Source organism: Phascolarctos cinereus, unplaced genomic scaffold (genome assembly GCF_003287225.1).
Source record: "Phascolarctos cinereus isolate Bilbo 61053 unplaced genomic scaffold, phaCin_HiC Scaffold_1;HRSCAF=81, whole genome shotgun sequence".
NCBI lineage: Eukaryota > Metazoa > Chordata > Mammalia > Diprotodontia > Phascolarctidae > Phascolarctos > Phascolarctos cinereus.
The window spans coordinates 39,468,571-39,491,887 of record NW_027555514.1 but is presented as its reverse complement, the minus strand read 5'-3'; the positions used below and the strand labels follow the sequence as shown (position 1 = coordinate 39,491,887).

The 23,317-nt window shown below is 42.8% G+C and overlaps 1 protein-coding gene across 2 annotated transcripts in view; it reads right to left on the bottom strand.

Annotated features, from left to right (window-relative positions):
• The window catches only part of NEK11 (NIMA related kinase 11), a 374,166-nt gene that overhangs the window by 63,206 nt on the left and 287,643 nt on the right, over positions 1-23,317 (bottom strand). The gene's annotated exons all lie outside the window — the stretch shown is intronic.

Sequence of the window (23,317 nt, the reverse complement as noted above, 5' to 3'; positions counted from 1 at the left end):
TAAGGGACTTGCCCAGGGTCACACAGCTAGTTTCTGAAGCTGGATTTGAACTCAGGTCTTCCTGAATTCAGGCCCCATGCTCTATCCACTGCACCACCTATCTGCCCCTTCTATTTTCTTTAATGCATTTTAAAAACTGCACTAAGACAAGGGAGGAGCCACGATGGCGCAGTGAAAGCAGTGACTTGCTTGAGCTCTCCCCCAAACCCGTCCAAATACTCATAAAAAATGGCTCTAAACAAATTCTAAAGCAGCAGAACCCACAAAAAGACAAAGTGAAACAAATTTCCAGCCCAAGACAACCTGGATGATTGATCAGAAAGGTGTATCACACCGGGCTGGGAGCACAGCGTGGCGTGGGCCGGGATCATGAGCAAGCAGCGCAAAAAGAGTCAGACTATGTTATCTTACTTTAGTGACAAAGAAGATCAAAATATACAACCAGAAGAAGACAACAAAGTCAAAGCTCTCACATCCAAAGCTTCCAAGAAAAATATGAATCAGTCCCAGGCCTTGGAAGAGCTCAAAAGGAATCTTGAGAAGCAAGTAAGGGAAGTAGAGGAAAAACTGGGAAGAGAAATGAGAAAATCATGAAAAACAAGTCAACAGCTTGCTAAAGGAGACCCCAAAAAATACTGAAGAAAATAACACCTTAAAAAATAGCCTAACCCAAATGGCAAAAGAGGTCCAAAAAGCCAATGAGGAGAAAAATGCCCTAAAAAGAAAAATGGCCAAATGGAAAAGGAAGTCCAAAAGATTACTGAAGAAAATACTTCCTTAAAAATTTGGATAGAGCAATTAGAAGCTAGTGACTTTATGAGAAATCAAGACATTGTAAAACAAATCCAAAAGAATGAAAAATTAGAAAATAATGTGAAATGTCTCATTGGAAAAACAACTGACCTGGAAAATAGATCCAGGAGAGAGAATTTAAAAATTATTGGACTATCTGAAAGCCATGATCAAAAGAAGAGCCTAGACATCATCTTTCAAGAAATTATCAAGGAAAACTGCCCTGATATATTAGAACCAGAGGGCAAAATAGAAATTGAAAGAATCCACAGATCTCCTCCTGAAAGAGATCCCCAAAGGAGAACTCCTAGGAATATTGTAGCCAAATTCTAGAGTTCCCAGGTCAAGGAGAAAATCTTACAAGCTGCCAGAAGGAAACAATTCAAGTACTGTGGAAACACAATCAGGATAACACAAGATTTAGCAGCTTCTACATTGGAAGGACTGCAGGGCATGGAATATAATATTCCGGAGAGCAAAAGAGATAGGATTACAATCAAGAATCACCTACCCAGCAAAACTGAGTATAATCCTTCAGGGGAAAAAAATTGTCATTCAGTGAAATAGAGGACTTTCAAGCATGCTTGATGAAAAGACCAGCGCTAAACAGAAAATCTGACTTTCAAATGCAGGACTCAAGTGGAACATGAAGAGGTAAACAGGAAAGAGAAATCATAAGAGACTTATTAAGACTGAATGATTTACATTCCTGCATGGTAAGGTGATATTTGTAACTCGTGAGAACTTTGTCAGTATTAGGGTAGTTGAAGGGGAAAAAGTATATATATGTATATATAGATAGATAGACAGAGGGCACAGGGTGAGTTGAAGATTAAGGGGTCATATCTGGAGAATAAAATTAAGGGATGAGAGAGGATGATACTCGGAGAAGAAAGGGAGAGGTAGAATGGGGTAAATTATCTCACAAAAAAAAAGAGAAAAGAAAAGTCTCTCACAGTGGAGGGGAAACAGGGGAAGGTGAGAGGGAATGAGGGAATCTTATTCTCATAGGATTTGTCTTAAGGAGAGAATAACATACACATTCAATTGGGTATGAAAATCTGTCTTACCCTACAGGAAAATAGGGGGAGAAGGGGACAAGAGAGCAGAGGGATGATAGAGAGGAGGGAAGATTGGGAAAGAGGTTAATCAGAAGCAAATACTTCTGAGGAGGGACAGGGTCAAAAGAAAGAATAGAATAAATGGGAGGGCAGGATAGGATTAAGGGAAATAGAGTTAGTTTTTCACAACATGTCTACTATGGAAGTGTTCTGCATAACTGCACATGTACAACCTATATTGAGTTGCTTGCCTTTTCAATGAGGGTGGGTGGGCAGGGAGCAAGGGAGAAAATTTGGAACTCAAAGTTTTAAAAACACCTGTTTTAAAAAAAATGAAAAAAAAAATAAAAGACTTACATGGAAAAAAAAACTGCGCTAAGACTAATAATGCCATAACCCTCTTTTTTGGGTGGGAGGGGTGTAGTTTGTATTTGAGCTAACAAATGAATGCCCTTCACAACCCAGATGTAAACTGAATCAGATTCAACAGTGGACTCACTTTTTTCCATATAAAGGACATTAACATCATGGCAACTCCCTTAGATCTATGCAGAGTGTCCCAAAAGTCCTAGGGCAGTGTTAAGTTATGAAAGCACTTATAGATTGCCATCAAGTACTTCTCAAACACTTAGCGTTCTGGGTCTTGTATTGAGCAAAATTTTAGAGACCATCACTGCTCAGTTTCCTGAGAAAGAATGGAGTGCTTAGAAAAGCAAATGGAACACATTGATGCGTTGACATCTAGTACATGAGTAAAAGGTGTAATTAAAGAAGGAGGATTGCCACACACACACACACACACACACACACACACACTTTGGAGGCCTAACCATGTTGTTTCTGTCTTTCCCATCTTAGAGTGGAGGGGTGGTCTTCCTTCCCCTCTAGGAAGGCCCACCTTCTGGTGGTCTGTTACAGGGAGCCTGGCTATTTCTACAGGGCATACCCCTCCCCTAACTCTGCTCTCTGCACTCTCAAGCCTCCCAGAATTATGTGGATTATAAATTGCCACTGAAAGGAAAGTTTCAGTGGAATTTTGCTCTCATTATAAATACAATATTAGGGCCCCAAAGTGGTTAGATAATGTAGCCTGAGGGGTAAAATAAAAGAAAAACAGAAAAAGCATAGCTTAATCTCTGGCTGAAGGGTAATTCCAGGATATTTAAAATGCTTCTGCTCAATTGACTTCCTGGGCTAGAGATAGGTCCACAGTGAAGAGACCGATTACTAGAGCTACCGATTAACTTAGAGCTGGAAAGGAACTTGGGGCCCTCTTGTTCAACCCCTTCATTTTACAGATGGAGAAACTGAGGCTCGGAGAAGTGACTTGGCTTGTCCCCCAAACACACTGGTAATAAGTAACAGAAACAAGAACTGAACCCAGGTACCTCTGACTGCACCCTGGCATTCTTCCCACTAGGGCCAGTTTTCAACAGGGCTGGCCACAAGAAGGCCAAACTTGTCCTCAGGGCCCTGGGCTTCCTGTCCCTTTGTCTGCCTTTCAGTCCTACGCCTCAGACCCATCGTACTCCCTCCTTACTTCTGCCCTGCCATCCTCCATTTACCCTAGGCTAGAAATCTACTAATTCAGAGCAGCCAGTCTCCCAACCCACACAGCCTAGCAAGGCTGCTCCCCAGAGCGCTGCTGGCTACTCCCAAGGGAGATGCTGCAAAGTTTCAAATTTCAAAAAATGTTATAGCGTTTTATGGAATCATAGAACCTTCATTCCTTATTTAAAAAAATTAAGTAAAATGTTTTTTGGGAGGAGGGAAAGAGAAGTCCCCTGCATCCGGGAAGAGGTTCTGGATGGGTCAGGGCTTTGGATGGTATTGGTGCCAGCCCCATTCTGGTGGGTTCTCTCTACACAGCCCCATCGCAACTGCCCAGAACTAGTTAACATCTTCTCTATATCGTTAATACTAGCGATTATGGCTGTGTTCAGTCATGTCTGACTGCCCATGACCCCATTTGGGGTTTTCTTGGCAAAGACACTGGAGTGGTTTGCCATTTCCTTCTCCAGCTCGTTCTACAGATGAGGAAACTGAGGCTAACAGGGTTAAGTGACTTGCCCAGGGTCACACAGCTAGGAATTGTCACCAAGATGAGTCATCTTGACTCCAGGCCTGACATTCTGTCTACTACTCCGCCTAGCTGATGCACTGAGCCAGACAGGTGGCACAATGGATAGAACACCAACCATGGAGTCAGGAGGATCTGAGTTCAAATCAGGCCTCAGACACTTGCTGTGTGACCCTGGGCAAGTCACTTAATCCTGTATGTCTCAGTTTCCCCATCTGTAAAATGACCTGGAGAAGGAAATGGCAAACCCCTCCAGTATCTTTGCCAAGAAAACCCCAAATGGGGTCACAAGAGTTGGACAAAATTGAAACAATTCAACAAAAGTGATGAGTGCTTCACTATCGATTTAACCAGATGATTTCTCCTAAAAATCTATTACTCAATTAATGTCAATCGTCTTTTACAAAGGGAAACTTACTGAACAGACATCACAAAACCCAGCACCAGCTCTCATTCTCTCCCATCCACTCTAGTCCCTTGGGAGAGCGGGCTCACACTCAGTGTAGGGACAACGAATGTCCTTCCCACTACCAAGGTCACATCTAGGGTATCAAAGGAGATGTATAAGTTGTCCCCTGGCTTTCAGGACGTGGCTCCTCAGCAGCTGGGCTGGGTCAAGAAGGTCCTTCCTCAAGACCAGCTCCTTCCCAGGCTGAGCTGCCAGGCCACTGGGGTCTTTTCCAACCTCTCGAGATCTCATAGGGCTCAGTACCAAGAGGAAGAAGACACGACAGGAGGGGCCTTATCCCGGGCACAGCTTCCCTATGAGACCACAGGCTAACTGGTCTCATGGGGGGAATACTGACCCACCCAGAAATGAGAGAGTTGTCTTTACATGACACAACAGAGAGGAAAGAGAAGGAGTCAGCTTATTGGTAGCTTTTGCAGGTACACTCAGTTCTGGCTCAGCAGACAGTTAAAAAGCTTTCCATCATCAGGGCAATTCAAGCAGACACAGTCATCGCCCACTGTGAAGCAGAAGGCTCTTGATTCCACTTTTTCAGAAGCAGGATCCTTTACTGTCTATGTAAGATGGCGCCAGGTTGAGCTGGCTCCATGTACTCCCACAACTAATCCCTCATCGGCCAGTCCCCCTCCTCCTCACATCTAAAAGCGTGTGGTCCTCAGCAAATCAATCATGGTGGGTTTTGAACATGGACATGGAGAAGAGACTTCCAGGGTCCCAAGGAGGCATAAATATGGTCTCTTCATTTGTTTCTCCAGTGCCACACAGGAAAGAGTCCCCAAATGATTCATGCAGCACATATCTTATACATCTCAACAGATATAGGTGAAAATCACAATTATCTCCAAATATGGAGTTCTGTAAAGTCAACAAATAGAGGACATGTCACAAAGAGGAAGGAGAAGAGAAGGGAAGGAAAGAGAAAGGAAGGGAAAATGAAGAAGAGAAGAGGAAAAGGGGGAGAGAGAGGGGGAGAGAGAGAAGGGGAGAGAGAGAGAGAAGGGATGGACAGAGAAGGGAGGGAGGGAGGAAGAAGGAGGAGGAGGAGGAAGGAAGGAAGGAAGGAAGGAAGGAAGGAAGGAAGGAAAAGAAATTCAAGTCTCTTCATCTCAAAAGGTCCTTACAGGCTCATCAGACCACACAGAGCTCTTCTCTAAGAGATTAGGGACTTGGGGTCAACTGGCAGTCACTAGGCCCTCATCTCAAGTGAGAAACTACATCAGTTTGGTTTGGTCACAAACTGGCTTGTGCAGGGATGGGTGGGCTGGTTCTAGGGCGCTCAGCCTCCCCTTCTTCTGCTAAGCCCCTCACTTTGGATCCACATTCACAGAGCAATTTTAATGCTGTAAAATTCCTCTGGGTTCCTAGAATGATAAAGTAGGACTCTTAATATCCCCACTTCAGTGATCCCTGAAATCCAGTAGGAGGTTCAGGCAAAATTTCCACGTATAAAGAATATGACTTGCATGAGATCAAATTGGTAACAAGCATCCCTAAAGCTGGAGGGCTCACTCTGGTTTTCCAGCCTCCTTATCTGGGTTTTTCTCTGCTGTTTGACTCCAAGGAGCTGTCAGACGTATCCATTGTTACAGCAGGAGTCGTCAGGAGAATTTAAGATGAACCTTACAAATTCCTTGTTAATTTGCTGTCACTCACTCAGGAGTTTTGAAAATCTGAACAGTCCTCAAGGTGAATCCCTCCCAAGCAAATAAAAAAAATCTTTGGAAAACAACCTCAGAAAAACCTAATGTTCTCTAGTTTCCTGGCTCATGTAAATCTATTCACTGCACTTTTGGAGCTCTTGATCTCCACCTAACAAACCTCACCATTTGGCTGCTTCCCTGCCACAGTGTCTTCTGGAGAGAGACAGACAGACAGAGAGCCAGAGTGAATACTCTTCGTACACACATACACACATACATGCATACATATATGACTGACTCATGTATATAGTATATATTTAAATTGCATGTATACATATATGCATACACGTGCACACACATGCAGGCACACACACACACACATACACACACACACACACACACACTCTCACTCTTTATCATCTCTTCTCTTTGCCAAAAGAGATAAGTTAAGGTCCTCAGAGATGGGCTCCCCTGCCCTCTAGTTTCCTGGAGCTTAATGAGGCCTCCAGTCCCCATTATGACCCACCTTTCCATGGCCTGAGCATCCTCACTACTTTCCTCTCTTTTGTCTGGCCTGTACCTCTGTCCTTGGCTTTGGACCCCTTAGCTTCCTGGCTTTTAAGGAAGCACAGGACATACCCTAGCACCCTCTCTCCCTCCTGTCTCACAGATTCCATGGACTGGCTCTTCAAGGTCACATCCACCCCAAGATGCCTCTGAGGTCAAGTACCAGACTAACTACTTCTAACTACTTGCTGGTCATTTCCTTCCATTCCATGATTATTGCTTTAAAAACGAGCTCACAAGACACTTGTGCTCTGAGGCCTAACTCTCCTGTCCTTCCTCGTTAAGTCTCCATGGGCAAGGGTCCTGGTCTCCATCAGGTTAAGTCTTTCCTCAGAGGTCATTCTCTCTTGGGCACATACCAGGTAGGGAGAGGAGGGGATGATGTTCTTATAATCATCATCATCACTCATGTTTCTTCAAAGCATGGTGGCATTGTAGATAGAGAACCCGCCTGCCTTGGGGTCAGGAGCACTGGGTTCCAATCCTCCTTCAGATCCTCCTTCTTGTATGACTCTCAAGAAGTCATCACTTCCCTGCATCTCGGGGTCCTTCCCTGTAAAAGGGGCTTGAGCTCAATGACCTCTAAGTCCTGCCCCTGACCCATACTTGCTGTGGGGCCCCGAGCATCTCTCTAACCCTGGAAATTGGTAAATCTCTTTTGGCAGATGGTTTCCTCACCTGACATTCAGTCTATGAAATTAAATCAGTGGATTGGTGAAAACAACAACAAAACCCCCCACAAACCCTCACGTTTATGTAGCACCTGAGGGTTTATGAGGCACCTTGCTCACAGAGGCCCCTCAAGGTAGGCAGTGTGCCTCTTATTAACCCATTTCACAGATGAGGAAACTGAAGCTCTGTCTCACCCAAGGTCACCCATCTAGTAAGAGGGTGAGGTGTGATCTGACTCCTATCTAGAACTCTTCCCACTGCTCTGAGAAATCACTTCAAGAGATCAGGAGTTACATCCACCCACTTTGGGGTTGCCCTTCTGATAACTCAAGTGTCTAACAATTCCTACCTGATCTTCCACACCCCCTCCTCTCTTTTGTCCCTACATTCTGATCTTGTGACCTTAGCCTTCGTTCACAGGGAACATGATGATGTCAACAGGCAGCTCATTCCCATCCCCCTTGGGGAAGCGGACTCTGGAAGAGCCTAGCCTAGGCCAGGGAATCAGGGAGAGCCCACTGAAGTTGTCATGGTGACTAAAGGATGCTGTGGGTACTTCAGTGGAAGAAGCAATGACTGGAGGGCAATGACAGGGGACTCCCTTGTCAAGTACCATCAATCACAGAATCTCAGGGTTGGAAGGGACCCCAGTGACCACCTAGCCTAACCCACAGCCAAAGGGAAATCCTACCTCATTCTACCTGAAGACCTCTGGGGGGACCCAACACCTCTCAAAGTGGCTCATTCAATTTTTGGACAGCTCTGTTTGTTAGTTATTCCTGGATGCCTGGGTTCTAGGGACCCAGGATTATGGGCCTTCTCTTTCACCATAGTGATGTCCCCAGACAACTGAGGTCAAGGAAAGAGCCTTGGATATGGAGTTCAAAGATGTCACTTTGAATCCCCAATCTACCAATCATATGCATGCTATTCCTTTAACCTTGGTTCCTTCAAATACAAGATGAAGATTTTTATACTTACTCTTGTTCAGTTGTTTCTGACTCTTCATGATCCCATTTGGGGTTTTCTTGGCAAAGATACTGGAGGGATTTGCCATTTTGTTTTCCAGCTCGTTTTACAGATAAGGAAACTGAGGCATGCAGGGTTAAGTGACTTGCCCAGGGTCACACAGCTACTAAGTGTCTGAGGCCAGATTTGAACTCAGGAAGATGAATATTCTTGACTCTAGGCCTGGCATTCTGTGTGTATGGTGCCACCTAGGTGTTTACTTAAGAACCAATGTGAAAGAATGGAAAAAATTACCAGGGCTGTAATCAGAAGATGCAGATTCCAATCCCAGCATAGCCAGGTAAGTCACATCTTCTGTGGGGATAGTCCCACATTTATAACATGAAATTGACTGTTAATATCCCTTCTAGTGCTGGAGCTAAGAGTCTATGACCTTATTTCGAAGGCTACCTATGCTACTTATATACGATATCATTTTAGACAAGTCACATGATTTCTAGGACTCAGTTTCCTCATCTGTAAAATTAGGAGGTTAGACTAGATGATCTCCAAGATTCCATCCTGCTCAGAATCTCATGAAATTAGAACGTGGATAGAAAGGCTTAAAAAGAAACCATAAAGCACCATATAATGCTGGCTATTATTAGAAGTATAAATCATACTCCTTTAATGTTGCTTTGAATGAGGATTGGCATTAATTGATCATTCCCAATCTCTTCCTACCTCCAAGAGAATCTTTGTAGTCCACAGCTGAAGGGCCCTGAAGGCCCTCCCCAGACTTCTCTCAAGGCATGAGAAAGGGGGGTACCTCCTCCCTTTCCATCTTCCTTCTCCCAAGGGCCCAGGCTGCCATCTTGCTGTGGGAGGTAGCCAGCTGGCAGACAGGGACTGCAGCCCACAGAAGATCTCCGGAGAGCTGCCAAGAGAGGCAGTGCTGCAGCTGGGAGCTCCAGGGATCCGTCTTTCTCGGGGATGACAGCTGAGGTTCGGGATCCTGGGATGGCTCTGGGAGCCTAGCCATGTGAAACCCATCATGCATACAGAAGAGGAACTGGATGGGCCTTGAAGGTTGGAATGAAAAAAAAAAGCAACCCGGGGAAGAGCTGGAAGAAAAAGGGGAGAGGGGGTGTTTCCTCAGCTCTGGTCCTTGAACTGCCCACCCCAATAAGAAAAGAGAAAATTCATCAGCTGAGCCACCTTCCACCCCATCTTATCTCGATGCATCAGAAAAGGAATTGAAGGGAATTTCAGAACCCAACCTTGTCGAAAGGAATAAGCATTTCTACAGTGCCTACTATGTGCCATGCACTGTGCTAAGTGCTTTTACAAATATTATCTCCTTCGGTCCTCACAACAACCCTGCAAAGTAGATGAAAATTTAAAAATGATATTAATTCTATTTTGCTAAGATTAAATCAAGCTAGATTTAATATTCCCTTTTCAGGTTTCTTCCCTTTGTAAACTTCACCCACCACCTGCTGCCCCCAAAAACTTGCGTAAGGTCAAGCTATTGTTTTATAATTACCTCCACCTTTGTAACCCGGGGGCAGGTAGGTGGCACCCTGGAGTCAGGAAAAACCTGAGTTCAAATCTGATGTCAGATACTTAACAGCTGTGTGATCCTGGGCAAGTCGCTTAACCCTGCTTGTCTCAGTTTCCTCATCTGTAAAATGAGCTGGAGAAGGAAATCTCCACTCCAATATCTCTGTCAAGAAAACCCTAAAATGGGGTCAGGAAGAGTTGGATAGGATTGAACAACAATTGTAACCCCACCCATCCATCACCTACTTTCCAGAAAAAAAAACTTGATTAACCTAAAAGGTCAAATCTCATCAATTTAAACTATTGTAGCAACACCTCCCATGGCCTGGGAATCTTTGTCTTGTGACTCCAATGACATGTCTTGGCTATGGTTAAGGGGATTTCAGAAGGGAAGAGCCAAATGCTATAATCCCAATTCTGATTGTGTCATCAATAGCCAATCAGAAGAGAGTACCTATGTTGCTAGAGATTTTGCTCGGTCATTTTGCTCATTGTAATAAAAGACCCTGTCAGTCTCTCACTCAATGTCTTTGGTTACTGAAAGGCCATAGACCCATGTACTGGTTGTTCAGTTATTTCAGTCATGTCCAACCCATTGTGACCCTACTTGGGGTTTTCTTGGCAAAGAAACTGGAGTAGTTTGACATTTCCTTCTCTAATGGATCCAGTGGTTCCATTTTGTCAGGCAATCAGAAGTTAAATAACTTGCCCAGGGTCATATTGCTAGAAGTATCTGAGGCTGGATTTGAACTCAGGTCTTCCTGACTCCAGACCCGGTGCTCTATCCACTGAGCCACCAGCTGCTATTGATTACTGCTAGCCTAACTAATAAATGAAACTTGCTCAGAACTTTGCCTCTTAGCTTACTTTAATTTTCAAATGTTAACAGTAAGTGCTATTATGATTCCCATTTTACAGATGAGTAAACTGAGGCAAGCAGAGGTTGGTTAATTGTTAAGCGACTTGCCCGTGGTCACACAGCTAGTGAGTGTTTGAGGCCACGTCTACACTCAGGTTTTCGTGACTCCAAGTCTGAGCTCTCTCTAGTGTACTAGAAACATCAAAATCCTCCCCCTCTGCTTAACATTGGACTAGATAAAGAGTGAACACGCTTCCTAGTATAATTAGAAGCGGTATGTCTAGCCCCTTCCTCAGTAATACGGCTTGTTCAAAATATAGCTTTCTGGTTCCTGCCTCTTCCAGCCTATAATTAGCTACTTGCGTGGGTAGACGTTTGGGTGAATTTCTCTCACTGCTCAGCATCAACATGTCACCAAAAACCAGAGCCAGGTGGCTAAAATCGCAGTCTGCTACTGGTCCAAGTCATGGTCGCCACTCATTTCAAGCAGAGATTCTGAGTCATCATAATGATGGACCATCAATGACAGGACTGAATTTTTCCATTTAGTTCCCAAGAAATTAGCCTCTTTTCACATTATCAGCGTATCAGGCAAGGAAATAAAGTTAGTCACTCTTGAACCTCTCCCCCAGCCTCCACTCCTTTGCCTGATCAAACCATGACCCCAGAAGCTACACCAAAATGGAGCCCACAAGCCACTGGGAGATAAGAGAGATGAACACCGAGTGCTGGACAGAATGTAGAAGGGAACGGACCACGCACAAACGCTGCAGATCGCTCCTCATATCTCCAGTCTGGACGCGCGTTTGTCAAGCCATGTGGATGAAGTGCCCTTCCCTCACAATCTAAGGAACAGGGTGGCACTGACAGACCAGCTGACAAGCCGATGCCTCCCCCTCATCATCCTTGCTCAACTACTTCAAAGCTGCACCTCTGGCTGTGCCAACAAGGAGCTGAAACCTAAGAGAAATATGGAGGTAGTCAGGAAATACCTCTTCCTTTGATGAAATTAAATCATCAGATTCTGATAAACTAGAAACATCAGAGTATGGAGGGAGGGAGGGAGGGAGGGAGGGAAGGAAGGAAGGAAGGATGGGAGGGAAGAGGGAGGCAGAGGAGGAAGGGAGAGAGGCAAGGCAGGGAGGGAGAGAAGGAATGTAAGAAAGGAAGGAAGGAAAAAGGAAGGGAAGGAATTGAGGGAGGGGGAAGCAGAGAAGGAAGGGAGAGGGGCAAAGCAGGGAGGGAGGGAGAGAAGAATTTAGGAAAGGAAGGAGGAAAGGAAGGAAGGAAAGGAAGGAAAGAAAGAAGGATGGAAGGAAGGAAGGAAGGAAGGAAGGAAGGAAAGGAAGGAAGGAAGGAAGGAAGGAAGGAAGGAAGGAAGGAAAGAAGGAAGGAAGGAAGGAAGGAAGGAAGAAGGAAGGAAGGAAGGAAGGAAGGAAGGAAGGAAGGAAGAAGGAAGGAAGGAAGGAAGGAAGGAAGGAAGGAAGAAGGAAGGAAGGAAGGAAGGAAGGAAGGAAGGAAGGAAGGAAGGAAGGAAGGAAGGATGGGTGGGTGGGAGGGAAGGAGGAAAAGAGGAAAGGAGGGAAGGAGGGAAGGAGGGAAGGAAGGGAGGGAACAGGAATTTATTTCTACTATATGCCAGGCACTATGCTAAGCACTTTTTACAAAGATTGTCTCATTTGATCCTAATAATAATAATAACAAACAACATTTATATAGTGCTCAGCATGTGCCAGGCACTGTGCTAAGTGCTTCATAAATAATAGATGCTATTATTATCCCTATTTTACAGATGAGAATATGGAGGAGAACACAGGCTAATTAACCTGCCCAGTCACACAGCCAGTGTTTGAGGCTGCATGGGAACTCAGGTCCTCCTGACTCCAAGCCCGGAGCTCTAACCACTCAGGCACCACACTGCCTCATCCCATTCATCGGTGTGTCATGGCAGGGCCCCTCAGCAGGACACAGGGCATAATAACCAAGGAGCTCTTCTTCGGGAGTCTGACCAAAGAATGACAGTCCCAGTAGAAACCGGGTAAAAAGAGAGGGTAGTTGTGGCTTGTGATTGGTGACAGAAGGCGTGGCTTCATCTCTGGCCATGAAAATGAACACAAGAAAATTCAGGCTGAAGCCGAGATCTGCCAATGCGTTTGTGGTTAAGGCTGAAAAAGGCTGAAATGTGCACTCTGCGGGTCGTCAGCTAAAACCCTCACCTCCTGAAGACACTAGACATGCTAACTAGTGAATGGGAGGCAAAGGTTGGCTTTCCCCAGTCTCCTCCGATGCTTTACCTCCCCAGGGTAGCTCAGTGAGAGAGATGGCGGCATCCCTGACCCTCTTTCAAGGCTCAAAAGTCAGCATAGGGTGACTGAGCTGTTTACACACTAATGACCACAACCTTCCCTCCATCACCCCCGGCATTTCAATGTTGACTTGCGTCCTAGATCCTGGCAGTTTTCTTTTTAAGGATTTCCACCCTGACCCATCTGATCCTGGAATGTTTTCTCCCTCTTGCTCTCACAGGTCCTGGAGGAGACTGATGGTTTGATTCAACCATGACACATGAGAGAGGGAGAGACTGCAAATAAAGGGAAGGCAGTGAATGGAGCTTCTGGCTTGCCCTCTGGCCAGGCTTTTCTTGAAAGAAATGGCTAATGATGACTTTTTAGGGGGATGGTGCCAGGCTGATGGGGGCTGGCTCTGTGGTCAATATAGACAGAGCTTAATGTCATTTTCTTCCCAGACTCCTTTCAAAGGCAGTGGGTGCAGCTCCTGCTGCTGGAGGTTTCCCACCTCAATTCAACTCAACCTCTATGAGCACTGCAGCAGACACTGTGCTAGGCACCGGGTAGGCAAAGGCACATTCATAGACAGTCTTTGTTCTCAAGAAGCTTATATTCTATTGGCAAAAATAGATGAGTAACCACATGAGAATTTGAGAGGGGAAGAAACCCTAATCACCAAGGGCATCCCTAAGGAGGGAGATTTCACTGACATCCAGGACAACCCTGGTTAGAAGGGACAGTTCAAATTCAGCTCGCAGGAATTGCTATCATGGTCATTATTACTTCTTAAGCAGGTTCAGAAAAGATGAGACTGGCCAACCCCCTGGGCAACTGAGTTTCCCTCATTAGACTTCCTAATAATTGGATCTGTCCAAAATTAGAATGGTCACTGGAGGGGTTCAAACAGAAACTGGTAACTACTTGTCAAGGATGTTGTGGAGAGGATTTGCTGACCACAGGGTTAACCTTGAGGGCATTTTGATTTTCAATTCTAAGATTCAAGGAATCTGTGCCTCCAAAAGCCATGCCTTCAGCTGACCCAGGTTCCCACAATACCCATGGGCTTTCCTGCTATGACCTAATCTGAAAGACCCAATGCCCCCCGTCCATATGACTTCCTGCCAGACCCATGGACTAATTAGGTGTGGTGTGGTCTATCTCTTGATGGCACACAGACAATGAGAAGTAAATTAAAATTCAGTAATGGCATAGGAGTTACACTCTCACCAGGCAACTATACAGACACTCATTCTCTTTGTGAAAGTACTTTTCTCTATTCCTTCTCCTAAATGTCTTTCAAACAAAGCTACTTTTGCTGCAAAGAGGAATAATTCCTTGTAAATTTTAATAGCTAATTCCCTACTCTGTGGCAGGTGATTTTCATCAATGATAGACAGAAATGGAAGAGAACCATGTATATATTCTCCCCATCCTCCTTCTTCCCACATCGACCCTTCAAAAGCCACTGGGAAAGGAGAACAGAGAGAAGGTTTAGGGGAAAACCAGGGTGCCTCATCAAATAAGGGTGAGGAAGGCCAAACTTGCTCATAGACTCCCGGGTTGCAGAAGAGGGGCCAGAGTCATAAGCTAAGATGACCAAGATGGCTTCAGGAGTCCAAGGGGACAATTAGTGCTTGCCCCACACTCCAAGTTACTTGATTACTTTGCTCTGCTTTCTGAGAGAAGAGGCAATTGAGCCCTCAATTAAAGCTGGAGCCAATTTGATTCCTAAGCAATGTTAGGCACCCAGGGTCTCCCCTTCACAGCCCTGCAGATATCTTCAGGTGTTAATGGTCACTAAGAAACGGTCTGAAAGAGGGAGGGAACATAGGTTTCTATCTATGGTTTCTGGACTGGGGCCTCTAGAGCCTACTTATCTAGTGCTAACTGTTAAATATTAAAGCATACCCAGGGAAATTACAAGCATGAAGGAGAAAAAAAGAGTACTTGGAAACAGGGAACTATAGAGGAATGGAGCTTGGGGAAACCTGCAGACAGCAGGAATTAGAACTTTGTGAGTCACCCCATCTTCTCTCCTCTTTCTATACCTTTCTTCTCTTCCTCCCTGCCTATCTCAGAGAACTAAATCAGTGGTATTGAATTCAAATAGAAATTAATCCTTGCCGATGGCACGCTGATTGAGAAAACAACAAATTAGCATCGTCTATGCAGTACTGCATTTTTATTTCTTTGGTTAGACATTTCCCAGTTACATTTTTAGTCTGGTTCTGGCCCATTGGGGAGTTTTGCTGCACCGAGCTGGACATCTCTGGATTAGGTGATCTTTTAGATTCCTTCTAGCTTTAACATTGTATGACTATGATTCTCCTCTATGAGGGATTCTTTATGAGGCTGACCCTTGTACTTGTGCTCTTGACCCCCATCCATTATAGTGCTGGTGTTTAACAACAGGATCTTACCAGAACTTTTAAAAAAATGTACCCAGGACACACTTTTAAGTTTAACAGACCATAACATTTCCTCCATCACTTTCTTAAGTCTTTGATAACAAGAAAATAATAAATGGGGCCCTTATTTGTGGAATTCGCCTATTTCCAAAGTGTGAACGCTCACACCAAGAATATAACACTGGATTCTCTCTAGCTGATAAGAGCTGACTTTAGCACATCCTCACCCCTACGCTTTCCCACTGCCCCCCGGGGCCTTACTCCCTCCTCCTTTGTGCTTTTGAGGACACAAAAAATAGAGGAATATCTTCAAAAATATAAAATGCCCAAACCTTCAGAAGACTTTCAGAAGAAGACTTTAGAGATCTTAAATAACTAAGCCTCAGAAATGTAAAAAAGAACTAGCTGTGAAAGACCTACAAACAAACAAACAAAACCCCTTCTTGTCCTGATGAATTCAATAAGAGAATTCTATTACATTTTAAATATATATATTTTTTTTAATTTTTTTTTTTTTTGCTCAGGCAATGGGGTTAAGTGACTTTCCCAGGGTCACACAGCTAGTAAGTGTTATGTGTCTGAGGCCGCATTTGAACTCAGGTCCTCCCGAATCCAGAGCCAGTGCTCTATCTACTGCGCAACCTAGCTGCCCCTAATTCTATTACATTTTAAAAGAACAATTAGTGCCCATACTTCACAAATTATTTTCAAAAACTGAGAAGGAACCCTACCAGAATCCTTTTATAAGACAAATATAATCCTAATGCACTAATCAGGGAAGGATAAAACAAAGAAGGAAAACTATAGGCCAATATCATTAATGAATATTGACTCAAAAATTTCAAACAGAATGCTATCAAACATATTACAGCAATTTATTCAAGAAATTATTCATTATAACCAAGTAGGATCTTTACTAAAGACGTAAGGATGCTTCAACATTAGGATAACAATCAATAAAATTAATCATATTAAAAGCCAAAACATCCAAAACCACCTCAAATGACCATCTCAATGTAGGCAGAAAAAGCTTTTGACAGAGTACAGCACTTTTTTTATGCTAAAAATACTACAAAGTATAGGCATAAAGAGATCTTTTTAAAAATATCATAAAAAGCATCTATTAAAAATCAAAAGTAAGCATCATACGCAACTGGGACTTATTCCAACTAGTATGGGAGTGAAGCTAGGATGTCTACTCTCTTCACTCTAATTTAATATAGTTTTGGAAATGGTAGCAACATCAGTAAGAAAAGAAAGATATTAAAGGCATAAAGATAGGTAAAGAGGAAATAAAACTATCCCTGTTTGTTGACTCTACGATGGTATATTTGGAAAATCTTAGGGAATCTGCAAAGATACTAATTGAGATAATAGTTTCAGCAAAGTTGTAGGCAACAAAATAGTAAAAAATCAACAGCATTTCTATATAATAGTAATAAGACAAGGAGCAAAAATAAAAAGGGAAATTCCATTCCAAATAAATGCATAAAATATCTGGGGATCAACCTACCAATGCACAAAAAAATACTCATATAGAGTCACTTACAAAGTACTCCTTAAAGACGTGAGGAATGACTTAAATAGCTGAATGAATATCCAGTGCTCATGGATGGGCTGCACCAACAAAAATGACATTACTACCAAAGCTAATTTACACTTTTAATGGTATGCCAACCAAATTACCAAGGAGGTACTTTATAGAACTTGATAAAATATTAACAGAATTCATCTAGAAAAACAAGACATAGAATATCAAGGGAAATGATGAAATGAAGTAGGGACAAAAGCACTTTTAGACTTCGAATTATATTATAAAGCAGCAGTCATAAGAAACATTTGATATTAGTCAAAAAATAGAGACATAGATTAATGGAACAAATTAGACAAGTGAAAATTAGAAACAATTCAAATCAATTACCCAGTGTTTGATGACGTGGAAAATACAAACCACCTAAGACAAACTTCCATATTGGATAAAGATTGCTGAGAAAACCAGAAAGCAGACTGGTTGAAATTAGGGTTAAACCAACATCTTATACCATATTCCATAACACATTATGGGTATGTGACCTTAGAATTAAAGGTCATATTATTTTTAAAAAATAGAAGAGAAACAGATCATATGCCACTCACATCGATAGGTAGGAGATGCATTCTTAATCAAACAAGGGGCAGAGAGAATTATAAAAAATAAAATAGATAATTTCATTACATGAAATGGAAAATCTTCTGCACAGACAATATTAATGCAGGTAGGAAGAAAAGAGAAATGATCAATTGGGGAAAAAACTCTTTGTATCATATTTCTCTGATAAAGTTTCAGTATCTAAGACATGTAAACAAATAACAGACGTGTGTGTGTATGGTTGTTGGTGTTACTGTTCAGTCATTCAGTCATGTCTGACTCTACGTGACCCAAAGGAAAAAGGCAAAGACACTAGAGTGGTTCACCATTTCCTTTTCCAGTGTGCCCCATTTTGCAGATGAGGAACTGGGGCAAACAGGGATTAAGTTTTGCCTAAGCTCCCGCAGCTAGTAAGTGCCGGAGGCCAGATTTGAACCCAGTTCTTCCTGACTCCAGGCCTGGTGCTCTATCCACTGCACCACCTAACAGCCATTCTTCAATAGATAAGTGGTCAAAATATATGAACAGTTCTCAAAAATAGGACTGAGTAGTATTCGTGATCCCTGGAAAGAATACGTCAGATCACTAATAATAAGAGAAAGGCAAATCAAAACAACCTTGAGGTTTCACCTCATACCCCCCTACAAATTGACAAAAAATAGCTATAATCAATGTTGTAGGGGTTTCGGAATGACAGGCACTGTAAAATGGTACAACCATTTTGGAAAGCAATTTGGAATTCTGTAAATAAAATGACCAAAATGTCCATACTCTTTGAACCAGAGACTCCATTACTGGGCTTAAACCCCAAGGAAGCCATTGATAAGAAGGAAGTTCTCATATACACCAATATATTTATAACAGCACTTTTTGTTATAGCAAAGAAATGGAAATAAAGTAGATGCCCACGGACTGGGGAATGGACAAACAAATTGTGGTACAAGAATATAAAAGGAATATTATATATTTTTTGTGTTTACCTCTTTCTTGTTTAAATAGTATCTTATTTTCCCTCAATTACATATCAAGAAAATTTTTAGCATTCATTTATATGATTTTGAGTTCCAAGTTTTTCTCTCTCCCACCACTCTCTTCTTCTGAAAATGGCACACAGTTTGATACAGTTTATACGTGTGCTGCTATTATGTAAAACACTTCTATATTCATCACACTTGAGGAAGAAGAAAAAGATCAAGAGAAAAAAACACACAAAAGAATAAAATAACTGAAAAAAAATATGCTTCGATCTGCATTTAGAGTCCATCAGTTCTTTATCTTGATGTGGACAGCATTTTTCTTCATGAGTCCTTTGTACTTGTCTTACATCACTGTGTTGCTGGGAAGAGCTGAGTTATTCATAGTTGACCATCGCATGGTCTTTCTGATACTGTATACTACATTTTCTTGGTTCTGCTCATTTCACTTTGCATCAGTTCGTACAAGTCTTTCCAGGTTTTTCTGAAATCTGCCTGTTTATAATTTCTTATTGCACAGTAGTAATACATTACATTCATATACCACAGCTTGTTCAGCCATTCCCCAATTGATGGGCATCCCTTCAATCTACAATATTTTGCTACCACGAATCGGGCTGCTATAAATATTTTTGCACATGTAGTCTTTTTTATGATCTTGTAAAAGAATATTATTACTGTGCTATAAGAAATGATGTATGTGATCAATACAGAGAAACGTGGAAAGATCTATATAAACTGATGCAGAGTAAAGTAAACAAAGCCAGGAAAACAATATATGCAGTAACTACATCAATGTAAATAGAACCACACATCAGAATAAAGAATTAATGTGACAAAATTACAAAAGATCAAGCAGTATTCAAATGAAGTGATATAAGAAGACATCCCAATGTACCCCTCTGTGGGGGTGAGAGGTCCATCGGTGTTATACGCTGCACTTATTTTAGGGGGGCCTTTTCAACGTATTGATCAGGTTGCTGACTTTTTTTTTCTTCTTTAAAAAAACGCTACTTGAAAAAAATGCTATTTGTTATATGGGATGGCTCTCTCTGAGGGGTGGGAAAGGGGGAGGGACACTTAGGATAACTGTGATGTAAGCAACAGAAGACATCGATAAATTTTTTAAAAATACTAAACATCAGTGCAACACATTAATCTTACTTTGTATCCACTTGCATTTAAAAAGATGAATTTCAACACAAAATATCCTAAATTTTCAGTCACTTGCTCTATGTCTTCATCAGAATTTTTTGTCCATTTCTTCCTATTCACTTCTCTTATGGGGTCCTAATATATGCTCTGTTTCTTTTGTTCAACATATATATTTTTTGGTTTTATGTTATTTCATAAAGGCCCCTCTCTATTTCTTTCTATTCCTCAACTTTGAAGCATTATAATGTTCCCTGGCATTCATGTACCATGATTTATTTAATGCTTCCCCTATTCTTGGGCATTTATATAGCTATGCTGGTTGATTTTTCTAGGTTTGTGTGGTTGTGGCTGGGTCCAGTGTTGATTTTTGTTTCTATTACATACACCCCTTCAACCAAAACCCAAACCCTCTGAACAGATATTTGTTCACTGAACACAGCATGGAGTGTTACTTCTGATAATATTCTCAGTGTGTCTTCCCCAAACTAAAGCAATTGGGTGTTTGCTCTTCTTTTCTAAGTCCTTTCCAACTCTGTGACCATGACTGTGGGCAGAGAGGGGAGCGGCTCCTTAAGAGGGCTTCAGAATCAAACACTGGTCTGGGAGGCAAGGAGATGGGTTCAATCCCATCTCAAACACTTAATAGCCACATGGCCTTGGGCAGACTTCATGCTTCTGACCCTCACTTTCTTCATGTTTAAATTGGTGAAAGTAACAGCGTCAACCTCACAAGGTGATTTTAAAGGTGAATGACATGTATTGTAAAGCTTAAAATACTATATAAATGTGAGTTATTATTATTGCTGTCATTATCATTATTAGCTCCTCTCCTTAAATCAGTCATTCATTGAGCACTTATTAAGTGCTACTGTGTACCAGGCACTATGTTAACTGGTGGGGATAGAAAGAAAGGCAAAAACTGTCCCTGCCCATGAGGAACTTGTATTCTAACAGAGAAGGCAAAATGTGCACATAGAGGCATATAAAAGAGACACACAAAGTAGATCATAGCATCACAGATTCAGAGCTAGCAGGGACTTTGGAAGGCAGGTGGTCCATTTTACAGATGGGCAAACTAAGGCCAGGATATTAAGGGGCTTGCCCAATGTCAAACAACAAGCCCATGACCTTAGCAGGGAAGGCAAAAACAGTACTTCTGAAAAGCAGGAGCTTTTTAGGGAGATTGAGAGTGCTTGCCTTTCCTTTAAAGTCAGCTTCAAAGACAGAAGCCCACTTATGGAGGTTATCCTTAATTGAGGCACACAGAGTCCTGAAAGAAGACAGTCTAACTGTTCAGCCCGCAAGGAGCCCATGCCTTGAGCGTGACTGACAAAAGTCCAGGTGGTAAAGTCTCTGGTCCAGTGATGAGAGACGAGTGTTCCCTGTTAGCCTTTTTGTTCATTCTTCCTTGGAGAATGTAACCTCCTCCTGGCTAACCTTCCTATAATGTACTATGGATGAAGTCAGGCTGAGACAAGTGAACATATTCCCACCATGCCAGGCCCCAAGCAACCTTCCAGATATGACAGGCCACTGTCTCTCTTATTTCCCCGTTCCCCAGAAAAGTGCAAAGAATGATTCTTAGACCGTCACATGCACCCCGTTGTCCTTGGGGTATTACAACATTACGTGAAAAGGTTCTTAAACGTGAAATATTTTCCGGCAAAAGAAGCCAATGGTTGCTAACATTATAGGACTACTGGGGTTTAGGGCTTTAATCACTTGGCAAATGTCAGCTCGTTAATACTTCATACAGTGTCCCTGGGAGAGAAACATCAGCACATTTCTTTTCAGACAGCAGCGCAAGACCTTGTAAGGAAAAGACACCATGCAAGGCGGCACTGAGTCAACGGTGGAGCTGAGAATATCTGCCAATCAAATACACTGTGAGCCTGGCAGGTGGGATTTGGGGGTTGGGAGATACCAACTGTTTCACAGCCATCTGATATTAAAACTTAGGGCTGTCTTTAGCTCATCCCACAGCTAAAGCCTTTCTTTAGCTTCTTTAGTACATGGTTTCAAGGGGTATCACCAGGGTAGGTGCCAGCAACTAGCTTGGTAAAGATGTTGGACCAGCCCACGAGGCCCTGTCCTGCTCCCCTGGGCTAGGTGTCAAGGCCCCTTCATCTCTGCACCCCACCCCCCTTCTCTGGGTAGCTCCGGTTCCATCCGTCAGACTGGTCAGCAAACCCATCAGTCATTAATGAGGATATTTCTCTCCTCCGGGGCTGCCACCAACTTCATTTGTTTGCCTCCTTGGACTGAATTCCAGCCAAGGCATTGACAACTTAGTTCCTTATCCCTGGGTTCATATAGACGTAGTTCCTGAAGAAAGCTATTGGTCACAGGCTCAGCGCCAAAGACATCAAGCGATTAATTGTCCCCCTTCTGCGCCCCCTGCCTCAGCCTCTCCCAAAATTGGGATTTCAGAGGTATGTATAAGAAGCAGACAGATCAACTAGCATTTGTAAAACACACACACATACACATATACACACAGGGCGTACCAAAAGTCTTAAGCTGAACAACTTAAAGCTGCATTGAGATGTTTGGGACAGCACACAGACACACACAAGTATATGTGTGTATATGTATATATACACACATACATGTATGTTCATGTTTCACATAAATACACATTTTGCATAAATTCAAATTGTACATTTAATAAAATAAATTATAAACACATTAAAGTTATGTGATAATGTGTGTATATACATGCATGTTTGTGTGTATACGTACATATATTATGCACATGCACACATGCATCCATGTATTCATACACACACATACATACATATTTCTTATAGAGTAGTAAGGCAGTAAGATCCCTTTAAGCATCTTCTCTCCCTAACCACACACAGCAAATGGCAGCTCTGTTCTTCAGCTCTGCAACAGTCATGTGGTCAATCTCCCCCACCTCAGGCCACTCTGCGCCCCTTAAATGCCCCACCCCCCACTGCTTCACAGCAAGAAGCCTGTGTGGAGCTAAGCATCTTTCCAGCGGCAATAACTAAAGGTAATTTTCTTTTAGTCATTTTAAACCTTTCTCAGCTCCAACCTGCACGCCCAACACAACCATAAATGAGAGCGAGCTTCATTTCCAAGGTGCGATGCCGCAATCAGACCTTCCATCTCTTTTATTCTTCCCTTCAAGCCTGACATACGATTGCTCACAGATCTCAAGAACAGAAGATATTTCCCATTTCCGCCTGTCTTCCTGTAAACACATTATAAAAACCAGTGGAGCACCACCAGTCACTGTTCCCTGGATGCATTTATCTACTCATGAAAGAAAGTAGGGTCCTTACACATGTGTTCCTGGGCAACTGCCTGCTAAGTCTCACAACAGTGTGCCTTTTGTCCCCTGACAGGGCTTATAAAAAGCATGAGCAAGGAGATTCAGAGATTTTCATTCACTTCGGTGTTATGGCGTCTCTCCTCCCTCCCCACCTCTTAAGTGCCAGCCACTGTGGTCAAAGGGGAGGATGGCTTCTGGTGTCATCCTAAGTTAGGCCTTCAGGGAGTGACTTCCTCAGGGTGAAAAGAGGACAGTCTACTATTATACCTATAACCCTGGACTTCTCTGCCCACACACCCTGTAACTGGCAAGAGGTGACTGGAGAAGAAACGCCCCCAGTGTCTGCCTGGTAATAAGCACAAGCCTAAATCTGGGGGTTCCAGCTGGTCCCCCATCTTCAAAATGAAGAACC